This window comes from Palaemon carinicauda, chromosome 20, assembly GCF_036898095.1.
Source record: "Palaemon carinicauda isolate YSFRI2023 chromosome 20, ASM3689809v2, whole genome shotgun sequence".
Lineage (NCBI taxonomy): Eukaryota > Metazoa > Arthropoda > Malacostraca > Decapoda > Palaemonidae > Palaemon > Palaemon carinicauda.
Window position 1 is genome coordinate 13,603,644 of NC_090744.1, and position 12,444 is coordinate 13,616,087.

The window sequence follows — 12,444 nt, forward strand, 5'->3', positions numbered from 1 at the left end:
AGAGAGAGAGAGAGAGAGAGAGAGCAGAGAATGTAAAAATAAAACCTGTTTTAATGATGTTAATGTTTTTAAAGTATTTCATTTTAAGTGGTCATTACTTCTTATATCGTTTACTTATTTTCTTATTTCCTTTCCTCACTGGACTATTTTTCCCTGTTGGAGCCCTTGTGATTGTAGCATCTTGCTTTTCCAACTATGGTTGTAGCTTAACTAGTACTACTACTAATAATAATAATAATAATAATAACAATTTGGTCTATAGACACAGGACACAGGATGTACATTGGGACTGGCAGGAAGAATTTAACCAAAACATGAAATTTAGTATCAAAAAGTTATTTAAGACTGAATGATCCTCCAACAGCCTAAAAAGCAGGAAGGTTCAACTTTTAATGTTCTCACACACTCAAAAAATATCTTATTTAGTTAACCACTTACCTATAATTAATGCAGTGTAGCCTATATCAGTGACTCGGTTGCTGCAGAGAGCCGGAAAGAGAGAGGAAGGGCGAGACATGATTGCCGATCTCCCTTGGGATATGGCTCCTGCATGATGATGATGAGATGATGATGATGATGATGATGATGATAATCTTGCTCTAGAGTCTTGTGGTCTTCAGAAGGGCATTTGAGATAAGGTCCCTAAATATTCTCATCTTCTGTCTTCTTGGCTAGTGTGTCCAACTTCTGAAAAAAGAAAATTGATTAATATTCTGGAAATTTTATCCATCAATATAATCAGTCATTCCATATACAATAACATTTATAGTATTGAGAGAGAGAGAGAGAGAGAGAGAGAGAGAGAGAGAGAGAGAGAGAGAGAGAGAGAGAGAGAGAGAGAGAGAGAGAGAGATTTGTTACAGCATCAGTAACTGAATGATTATTAGAAATAAAAAAATTGGGAAGCAAATGAATTAGGAAACTCATTTCCCAAAACAAAACTTTAAAGTTATTTTATCAATTTACTTCTAACTTTTTTACTACTACTGCAACAAGCAGGTTTCCTGCTCCTCGTTAGTCACAAGGTGCAGGGCACTACAGTATAATTTCTACAAAGTTTATTGTCAATAGTTACCTCGTATATAAAAATTTGATAAGTATCATATTGTATCCTAAGTAGCAGGAATAAAATAATGTTTAAAAAGCTATATACATAAAATACCAATGAGTTAAATGTCAGTATAAGCTACATAAAGCATCGAAATTTTAAGTGTTATGGAATAGATTTGTGAATTAATACGAACGAAAACGTAAATAAGGCTCTCTCTCTCTCTCTCTCTCTCTCTCTCTCTCTCTCTCTCTCTCTCTCTCTCTCCTCTCTCTAAGTGTTGAGTATGGGGAAGGATTTTGAGGACTGTGAACTGTTTTTGGATTTAATTCCAGTACAAAATCATGAAAATATGCATTGTTTAGCTTTCGAAGGGACCATTCTCTCTCTCTCTCTCTCTCTCTCTCTCTCTCTCTCTCTCTCTCTCTCTCTCTCTCTCTCTCTCTCTCTCTCGAATTTTCTAGACAATCTGGCTCGGGTTCAGTTATTATTCCCCCATCTTACGTAGGTCACAGGCTTTTGCATTGCTAGTCAACAAAAGACTATCAAATTAACCATCTCATTAACTAATTCCTTAACCTTTAACGACCACCTATCAAAGCGAGAAGTGTGATAATTCAATTTATTAAGTACCTCAGTATCTGTGCATTGTAAATTTGAACTTAGTTGGATTACAGTTATAACATACTACAACAACAACAACAACAACAACAGCCGTTTCTAGTCCACTGAAGAACAAAGACCTCAGCCGTATCAATTCATGTCTGGAGTTTGACCAGTCTTTTCATCACCACGCTGACCAATTGTAGATTAGTGATGGTAGGAGACTTTGGTCTGATCCCTCACAGTAAACCAACCTAGTATGGGTGTCCCTGACTAGTGCAGCTTTGCTCATCATGGTGATACGCAAGTCTTTCGCCATGTAAAGGTCTCTCCACTGTTATTAACTTCTCAACAAAGACTTCGAATTAAAACAACAGAAGTACTGGTCCTTCAAAACTACCCTTAGAAAAGTCAAAATACTTCCATGGCCGATTATTGTAGATCAATTAAAGTAATATATTTCCTTACATGGAAAATAGCTTAATGTCAAGTATCAAACTATTTATAAACTCTTTCCCACAATCATAAAATTAACAAAAATATAAACTAGTTACAGATGAAATGTAGTACATACATATACCAAGGCACTTCCCCCAATTTTGGGGGGTAGCCGACACCAACAATGAAACAAAACAAAAAGGGGACCTCTACTCTCTACGTTCCTTCAGCCTAATGTAGTACACATAAAAAGTTTATATTCACGCCTTCGATTCAAGTTGCTTATTCCACGAAGTATCAAGGACAGTATTGACGCCTTTTGCAATCTTGTTAATCACTAATAACTAGTTTTGTTTCATCAAAATCACATTGCCTTCGGAAATTTCCACATGGAACTATATATCATTTATTAATTCAAAAAATACATTTAAAATGAAATTAACTTATTACATTTACATTAAACTAAATAAGTAATATTAATTCCAGATTAAAAACAACGAAGAACAAATCTATTGAAAACCACTTTTGCCGGACTGGTCTTAAAACAGACTGAGAACCAAAACACCCCACCGCCAATTGCAATGATTGTTTAGTTATTAACTAACGAACCGAGTAAGCCTATTCACTAGTGAATGATAGAAAAATATTAATGATAGCTTAATATGAGTTAATTCGTATCGATAAATGCTCTCCCAAACATATTGTCTCATATATATCAGAATTACGCAAGAAATTCGTCCAAACTTCTTACGATTCTGCAACCAACATATGAAATAGAAGATAAATATCTCGAAGCAAATAAAAAAGGAAATAAATACTAAGCCCAAATCATGGCCCGGTTTCAAAACGAAAGTATTGGATAATAAACATTGTGTTTTATGCAAAATACATTAAAATATGTATACGATAGACTGACTTTGTAGGGTCAGAAAAATAATAATAATAATAATAATAATAATAATAATAATAATAATAATAATAATAATAATAATAATAATAATAATAATAATAATATAATAATAATAATAAAGGAACAAGTTAAACAACTCATGCAAGACTGCCCATATCACCTAGAAACACAAGCATGATTGAACAAAAACGTATTTTCTAAAGTTTATAAATAGTGATTTTGAATCATTCTTTGCCACAATTTAAGATGTAAACAATAAATTAAAATTAGATCGAAAATTATGATTGTTGAAGCATCTCCACTCATTTTAACATGGTTACAAAACAGAACTGATCCTTCATAACCACTACTAAAGTCAAAATATATATGCTGGTAATTATTATAGAGCTAAAGTCACGCCATTAATTCAAATTGCCCAATGCACAAAGTATCAAAGACAGCATCGACATTTCAGGCAATCATGGGATCATTAATAACCAGCTTTTTTTCACGAAATGATATTGTCGCAAATAAAGCTAATCATCATTTAGTATTAAAATTAATTCATGCAAAACAAATTCAACTTTTTACCTTGATACCAAACGAAGACTTAGTATTAATTACTAACTAAGGCTTCCCATTTTCAGATTGAAAACAGGTTTTGTGGAAATTCACTGACAACGACTAGGCCAGCCCTCTTCAACTGAGAACAAATATGCAAAAAACCAGTTCTGTCTAATTGGTCGAAAAACAGGCAAGGAATCCGATCCCCCTTACAGTAAGAGTTAATTAATAATTACTAATGAGGTAATTATGCGTCTGCTATTGGAATATGAGAACAAACCAGAGTTTCATACAAAATAAATCGTTTCTATAAAGGTTTTCCCAAGAATATTTTCTAAAAACTTGAATAAAAAGCCGTGTGTTTCTACTTGGGCTTTTATCATGGCAATTTCCTACTTTAATTCAAACTGAATTTCAATGTATTGGTGGTATAGAGAGTCCCTTAAAGATCAAAATTAAGCCTTTATTCTATCAAATACTTCTGTGTAAGTGCATGTGTTGAGATGACATGAGGCTGACTAGTCTAAACTTACAATAATTTATATCTTGGAAACACTTCCGAATACTTAATATTTCAGTGGATTTGATGCTTACTGCCTTCCGTATTTAGAGAGAGAGAGAGAGAGAGAGAGAGAGAGAGGAGAGAGAGAGAGAGAGAGAGCTTAATGGGTGGGCGTAGCTGATACTGCTAGTTGTCAAAACTAATGTAAAGTGAGACAATGGTTGTTTATTAAAGCAAAATAACTTTAGCTTATATATTTGTCTCAAAGATTGTATGCATTTGTATTCAAATGAATATGTGTATATTTATACAGTATCTATATACCAAATTATAACAAAGAATTCATTTGTGTATATTAGAATAACGATTCTATGAGAATGTTGAGTTGTTCACTGAATTATCTTTTTGGTCAACTAACGAATAACTTTCCAACACATCACCTGAAACTCTCGGTTCCTCATGAAACTTTTTTCAATACCAATAAATTATTATTATTAATATTATTATTATTATGGTGATGATGTTACTTTAAAAGCACTCAGACTGGGAACCCTTTCTGTTCTTCCTCTGAATTGAGCGATATTTTCATATTATTTCGTCCGGTCGAGAGAGTCATTCTCTTTTGAATTGAGCGATAGTTTCATATTGCTTCGTCCTTTGGAATGAGTTGAAGGCTTTAGGAAAGATTTTGGCGCCAAGTTGCACGATATGGCAATTGGACGTTAGTGTTATATATATATATATATATATATATATATATATATATATATATATATACTGTATATATATATATATATATATATATATATATATATATATATATATATATCAACAACAAATGTAACCATTTCTAGTCCACTGTAGGGCAAAGCTCTCAGACTATTATTCTTTCAAATTTGGCGCATTTATTTAATTTGCGGCCTTTAATAAGAGCCTTTATTTGATAGGTTAAAGAAGTACTAACTTTTATAAGGCTATTTTTTTATAAAATCTAATTGTCTAAGTCCTAATTCATCTGATATACGTATAGGCATTAACCCCCTCCCAGGTCTGATACGTAATTTCATTCAAAAAGTACAGTTCTATGACGTCACATGTAACCACCAATCACAGCAGAGGATGAATCAGCCGATGAGACAACAGATATTTCCCGTTAAATATACATAAAGGCGAGAGGGTTCCACAGGATTGTGGCTGCTGTTGGCCGAGCGAGTAAATAATGTCAAAGCATTTAAAGTTTTAAGGTAATAAATAAGTAACTGATTTCTCGAGCAACGGCTTATAAATCGCAGAAACTCTCTCTTGCCGGGATAATCCAGCCCTCTGATTGGCTGTATCTTCTCAGCTGTGATTGGTTGTCACCTTTGTTTACAAACTCCGACATACAAGTTAAACATCGTAGCCAAAACCAAGTTCATTATTTCTTCTAAAAAGACCTATTTAATCAGCTTAAGCATTCGAACAAGATTTTTTATTTATTTTACTAGTAAATTAACTATATTAAAAGTTCATTTTTACTATAAACTATAATTTATCAGTCTTAATTTATCTGCAATACGTATAGGTATTTCACTCCTACCCAATCGAATTCATTCATAAAATACTATTGTCTGACGTCACATACAACCACCAATCACAGCAGAGGACGTCTCAGCCAATGAGAGGACAGCTATTTCCCGCATAAGACGAGAGGGTTCCTCCGACTTATGAGCTGCTGTGTTTTTCATAAGCGTTTTAATGTAAATTTACGGGTAATTAAAATTGGGCAGCTTTCTCCAACAGTAACTCATAAGCTCCCGTTACTCTTGGTGGTACATTCCAGTCCTCTGATTGGCTATATCTTCCTCAGCTGTGATTGGTCATCACCTTGTTTCACGCACAAACGAACACATGCATGAAACATCGTAGCCATAAAGTTAGTCAATTATTCCTTCGAATATGACTTATTTATCTAACTTATGGCCTCTAATAAGATTCCTTATTTATTTTATTATAAAATTAATACTATTATTAAGGTTTTTTTTTTTTGTAAAATTTATTTTTCAAGCTCTAACCAATCTAAAATACGTATAGCTTTTTTACGACTTCGCGTACAAACGAACACACTCACATATATCATCGTAGCCAGAAAGTTAGTCAATTACTCCTTCAAATAGGACTTATTTATCCAACTTACGACCTTTAATAAGATTTCTTATTTATCTTATTTTTAAAAAATAGTATTATTAAGATTTTTTTTGTAAGATAATTTTTTCAACCTCTAATTATTCTAAAACACGTATAGGTTTTTCACTGACTTTACGCACAAACGAACACACACATATCATCGTACCCAGAGAGTTAGTCAATTACTCCTTCGAATACAACTTATTTATCTAATTTACGGCCTTTAATAAAATTCTTTATTTATTCTATTTTATAATTAATAGTATTAATAAGACTATTTTTTGTAATATCTATTTTTTCAAGCTCTACTTTATCTAAAATACGTATAGGTTTTTCCCCCCTAGGCCTTCTACGTCACCTTCAATCATAAATACGAGAGTCTGACGTCACAGACAACCAGCCAATGAGACAGCAGATATTTCCCGGTATAAATGCATACTGCGAGAATGTTCCTCTAGTTTATGGGCTGCTGTTAACAAACAAGCAAATTCACGTAATATATTCAAACCTGAGAAGAATATTTTCTTATTTACTTACGTATTATCCAATTGTTCGAGCAATTACAGACTTTTTAAGATATAAAATGTTGAAATTGTCAAAACTTGAAAGCCTTAATATCTTCAGTCTTTCGTATGTCCAGTGAGGACTTGTTTAGTCTTGGTGTCGCATATTTGAAATCTCTATAATTTATATTAAACATATGTATCTTAGCTCCAATAATTTCAACCCATCTGCCCCCAGTGGCTACTTTTCTCTTGGCAAGGGTAGAAGAGACTCTTTAGCTATGGTAAGCAGCTCTTCTAGGAGAAGGACACTCCAAAATCAAACTGTGGTAATATATGTTCAATGAAGTTTTACATTTATGCTCTCATGTACGTTGTGTTTCTCTGCTTGCATTTACCAGCTTATTATGTTGCTATTTGTGTGTCTTCGCGCATATTATTGTTTGTGGATATCCCAAATACTTTGGTGCATTTGTTTGTTATTGTGCATGTAAAGTAGTGCGTGTTGTAATAGTGGCTGTTTCTATGGTTTCAGGAGGTGACTCCAGTTTTTTGTGTGAAATAAAACCTATAACTATGACAGGTTTTTTTTATTTTTACAATAATTAATATTTAAGAAAAGTCACGATTATTGCCAGATGAGCAACTCATGCAAGAGTGTCTTATGTCACCTAGAAAGGCAAAAATGACGTAACAATTAAGTAATTTGGAATTTGATACGTAAATTGTAACTCAATAAAGATTCCCACTGCTGTATGACGTTACAGTCTACGTTACACGATTGTGAAACAAATGCTCAACCATTTTGAGTCGTTCTTTAACACAATTTAAAATGTGATCAATTAAGTCATTAAAAATATCTACTCGGTCAGATTATAGTTATACAGTTGTGGCATCTCCACTAATGTTATAATGGTTAAAAAGAGAAGCACTGATCCTTTACAACCAGCCTTAAAGTCAAATTATCTTTTATGCTAATTATTACAGTTATAGACACGCCTTCGATTCAAGTTGCTTAATCCATAACGTATTAAAGATAGGATAAAAATTTCATGCAATAATGTGGATCACTAATAACCTTTTTATATATATATATATATATAGTATATATACATATATAAATTGATATTGTCGCAAATAAAGGTAATCATTATTTAGTAACAAAATTAATTAATGCAAAACAAATTCAGCTATTTACCTTGATACTAATCGAAGTCTTAGTATTAATTACTAAATAAGGCCTCCCATTTCCAGATTAAAAACGGATTTTTTTGTCTTCTTCTTTTGAGAATTCCCTGACAACGAGTAGGGCCTATCCTGATGAACGAAGAACAAATATGCAGAAAACCAGTTCTGTCTGGTTGGTCGAAAAAAAAACAGGCAAGGAACCCCATCCCCCTTACAGTAAGAGATAATTAGTCATTAACTAATGAGGTATTTAAACGTCTGCTATTGGAATATGAGAAAAAACCATGAGTTGCATACAAAATAAGTAGTCTCTATAAAGGTTTTCCCCAAATTTATTTTATAAAAATCTAGATAAAAAGTCATGTTTCAACTTGTGCTTTTATCACGGTAATTTTCTGCTTTGATTTAAACTTAATTTCAATGAATTGTTGGTATAGAGTCCCTTAAAGATCAATATTAAGTCTTTATTCTACCAACCACTTCTGTGCAATTGCACGTGATGAGATGACATGAGGCTGACTTAGTCTAAACTTACAAATAGTTTATATCTTGGGATACACTGAGAGAGAGAGAGAGAGAGAGAGAGAGTATCAAAACCGAATTGTTAAAGGATGTCTTTGAATTTACCTCTATGCAAAGATAGCGTTGTTTGAAGACTGAACAAGAGTTCTTGTAATTTTACCGACTATGGAACCCTCTGTTGCTGACATTGAATATAAATGTTATTTTCACTCAATTAAGAATATATTTTAAGTTGTTATTAACAATGTTACAGGAACACTAAAATTAAACAATTCTGACGTAATCAGTACTTCTGTGGGAGACCCACTCATGAAACTTAGAGTTTACTAACAAAATATTTGTTAAATAACTGAAATAAGAGCAGTGAAATGGAGAGAGAGAGAGAGAGAGAGAGAGAGAGAGAGAGAGAGAGAGATAACTATGATAGAATATTGGCAATATCTCTATTTTGTCGAAATTATATTTGCTCAAACGGTTTTACATTCATTTTTGTTCAACTATTTCTAAAGACTTGTTACGTTAGTAGGTGTTTGAAACTCCTCCTCTAGTTTTTTGACATCGGACCAAAGGCACCTTTATAATTGAGTGTTCCTTCCAGGCATTTCAGTTTGTAACAAACTACTCTTATCTCTTTTTACGTGTTTTCTCACTGCAAATCTTTCCACCGAAACAAGTTTTGTCAATTATATTTTTTACCAGCAAATCCAAATAATTTTAGTAGGTCTTTAAACCCACATGAGTATGTTAAGTTTACTTGTCCCTCGTATATCATAGATTCGACATCATTGGAATGTATTTAAGCAATATATTTATTAAGCAATCTTTTATTATCCCACCAAGAAGTCTTTGAATAAATCATATGATTCAGTTACTTTCCCCTGATATTTTCGAGGTTTGAGTCTTTTAAAAGAAAAAAAGGTTTTTGAGTCGGATTTTGAGGAAAACTAATCAAGGTTAATGTAATGTTAATAACTTTCCCTATCCAGAAAACCTTTTGGTTAGAATGAAGTCGTTAAATACCAGGTAATGATAGGTTTGTTAAGGTTGTATTGACACCTTAACCACCCCCCCTCTCTCTCTCTCTCTCTCTCTCTCTCTCTCTCTCTCTCTCATTTTGTTTGCATTCGGTAAAAGCATTTAAAAAATATTATATATTCCAGTTTGCATCAGCATTCTGCTGACAATTGTAAACACATTCACGCTGATAAATTAAGAAGTTTACAACAATTTCTACATGAAAGTACATCGCTTGGAATTCCAATATAATGACTACAGTACTCCTCCTCACTTTGAAATCACGCTTTAGCCAAGAATCATATTTTTCACCATTCAAGATATAATTCACTTAAAAGTTTCAAAACTCCTGAGGTAAAAATCTGATAGGCCTATTTAATTTCTAGAACAGTGGTTCCCAAACTGGGGGAAATTTCCCCCTGGGGGGAAATTGAAGATTCCAGGGGGGAAATAATTACACTACCAACTTACTAAAGTACGTGGGGCAATTTGTTGTTAGCCATTCAATTGAAATATGATCATATCAGTTCTCACTGACATGATATTGTGACGAGCCGAGAGAAGGGTTGTGAACTCAAAGACAGGATGCAATCAACTGAGTTATATTGTTATAGAACACTCTCCTTTATATACAAAACCTCAAAGCAACAGGACATAAAAAGTTAACAAGACAGACAATGTTACAGAGGAAACAGCAGACATGAATTTTCATGTTCGTTTAGTGCAAGGGAAGAGCGCAGATACAAGCATAATATATGCAAAAGGAATTATGTACAATTCTGTGACACACGGTTAGTACAATATTTAAGGGGAGAATTGGAGTGTCATGCCCATTTCTGAGGCAGGAGAGTGGGCATGAGGGCTGCTCTCTATCCAATTTACTCTAATTATATGTTTATCAGTATATTTGTACATTAGAAAAATAAATCAGTAAATAGTCTCAAGTGTGTTTTAACTACTCTTTTCCCTCATACACATGAAGGGGTAAATCTGGAGGGTTGAACTGGGTGCAGGCGGGAAATGGCAGAAAAAAAGTTTGGGAACCGCTGATTTAGAATATAATATCCATCATTATATGTAACAACAAGTAGCCTACAACTACAGTCAGGTCTAGGGAATACCAAAAGTACAACTTAAGAAATTACAAAACATGATAAACAGAGGAACAAGACTGATAAAAGGCTCCCTATTAAAGCGAGAATTTAGTTTAAAATATGCAAACTAACCCACCAAGTTATCAGAACCGGACGTCCAAAATATCTAAGAGAATTGCTACATGCTGTGTAGCCAAAAAAAAAATCGTCCTGACACGAGAATAGTTACAGTTTCAAATTATTGGAACCTAGATATATGTCTACTATAGGCTCTGGAGCCTTTGAATATGCGGCCCCGGGACTATACAATAAATAAGCTCCCACTAGACATCAGAACGACTGAAGATATCAAGGCTTCGATAGTGTGGATTTGACAATAAACGATCAATATGGTTTCGAACAAACATGATAAAATGACTGTGGAGGTCCTGTAGAGAGTAGGGTTCCCCTGCTGTATAGGGCCAGAAAAGCAGCCCTTAAAAGTATAGATTTGAAAACAAAAAACCTAGAAATGATCAAGTAAATCAAGCTTAGAAAACTTGATAATAGGGAATAAGATAGGCCTACACTAAGAGAGAGAGAGAGAGAGAGAGAGAGAGAGAGAGAGAGAGAGAGAGAGAGAGAGAGAGAGCCTAATTGGTGGGCGTGGCTGGCCAAAGACTTTCAAACTAATGGAAATGAGACAATGGTTGTTCTTTAAAGCAAAATAATTTTATATATTTGTCATAAGGATTGTATGTATTTGCATTCAAATGAATGATATATGTGTATTCATACAGTATATGTATGAAGAATTATATCAAAGTATTTATTTTTCTGTATTAGTAAAATACAGAATGAATGTGTGAATGTCGAGTTGTCCAATAAAATGTATTTTAGTTAATTAACAAATAATTTTCTAACATCACCTTAAACTCTCTTTTTCTCCTTAAACTTTTTTCATGCAAATAATTTGCACAAATTACACAATTTTCACTATAGTTTACACCATTACATTCACAACTTTAAAAATGTGAAAAAAGCTCGTCAAATTTCTTAGCAGATTAAATCAAAGTGATTAAAACAGTTCTGGGTAAAGTTTTAGATTCAACCAAATTGGGAAATGTATTATATGAACATTTGATTTGGAATCTAAAATCTAGGCCTACGGCTATAGGCTTTGGTAAAATCCCCATTCATTTTTACAGTAACAACTATAATTATATGTGATTACAGTGTGCCTACCTAGAACTTAAACTGCACAGCTAGTTATACACCGTCCTATCATTACTTGAAAAGTTAAAGCCACATCTAGAAACAATCTCATTTAATAACCTTTCTATAATCAATGGAATTACCACCACAAGCTAAAAAGAGCATTTCGAGAAATGTCTTTTCATGAAGATTCTTCGCCAATAAAAGACCATTATAGAAATTCGATGGTTAACTATCAATCATGGAAACCTACAACACATATAATATATTCGAGTCTACAGTATTTCGAGTGATAAAACAACAATTAGAACACAATAGAACAAAAAATCTTGTAAAATTTGTCCCTTCTTACCCCTTAAAGCCTTCATTCTTCACATAATCACAAGTTAAAAGACACGAGACACTTCCTTCCTCCTGTGTGTGTGTGTGTGTGTGTGTGTGTGTGTGTCAGAGACAGAAATGAACCTTTTTCTACACTCTACACACTCAGGGACTTCCCTAGACCCTAAAAGTTCCCTAGACCAGAAGTAATTTCATCAGGCATTTTTCAACACAATTAAATTTGTAGCGTACTAAATACTGTACTATGTACTCCTGTATCTTATATAATTATAATATATTCTGTATTTACTTTTAATTATGGTATTTTTGAAACCACAAGCAGTAAAATATAATTTTTCTAGTTTTGAACTCATGTTCTGATTACAGTTGTGCTCTGG

The 12,444-nt window shown here is 33.2% G+C and overlaps 1 long non-coding RNA gene across 1 annotated transcript in view; it reads right to left on the minus strand.

The window, feature by feature from the left end:
• The window catches only part of LOC137659450 (uncharacterized), a 112,854-nt gene extending 100,694 nt beyond the window's left edge, over nucleotides 1–12,160 (minus strand). The window contains exons 1-2 of the long non-coding RNA XR_011047538.1: nucleotides 12,078–12,160; nucleotides 439–687 (exon numbers count right to left, since the gene is read on the minus strand). This is a non-coding gene — a long non-coding RNA (uncharacterized lncRNA). The remainder of the gene's footprint in view (nucleotides 1–438; nucleotides 688–12,077) is intronic.
• Nucleotides 12,161–12,444: the final 284 nt, after the last annotated feature.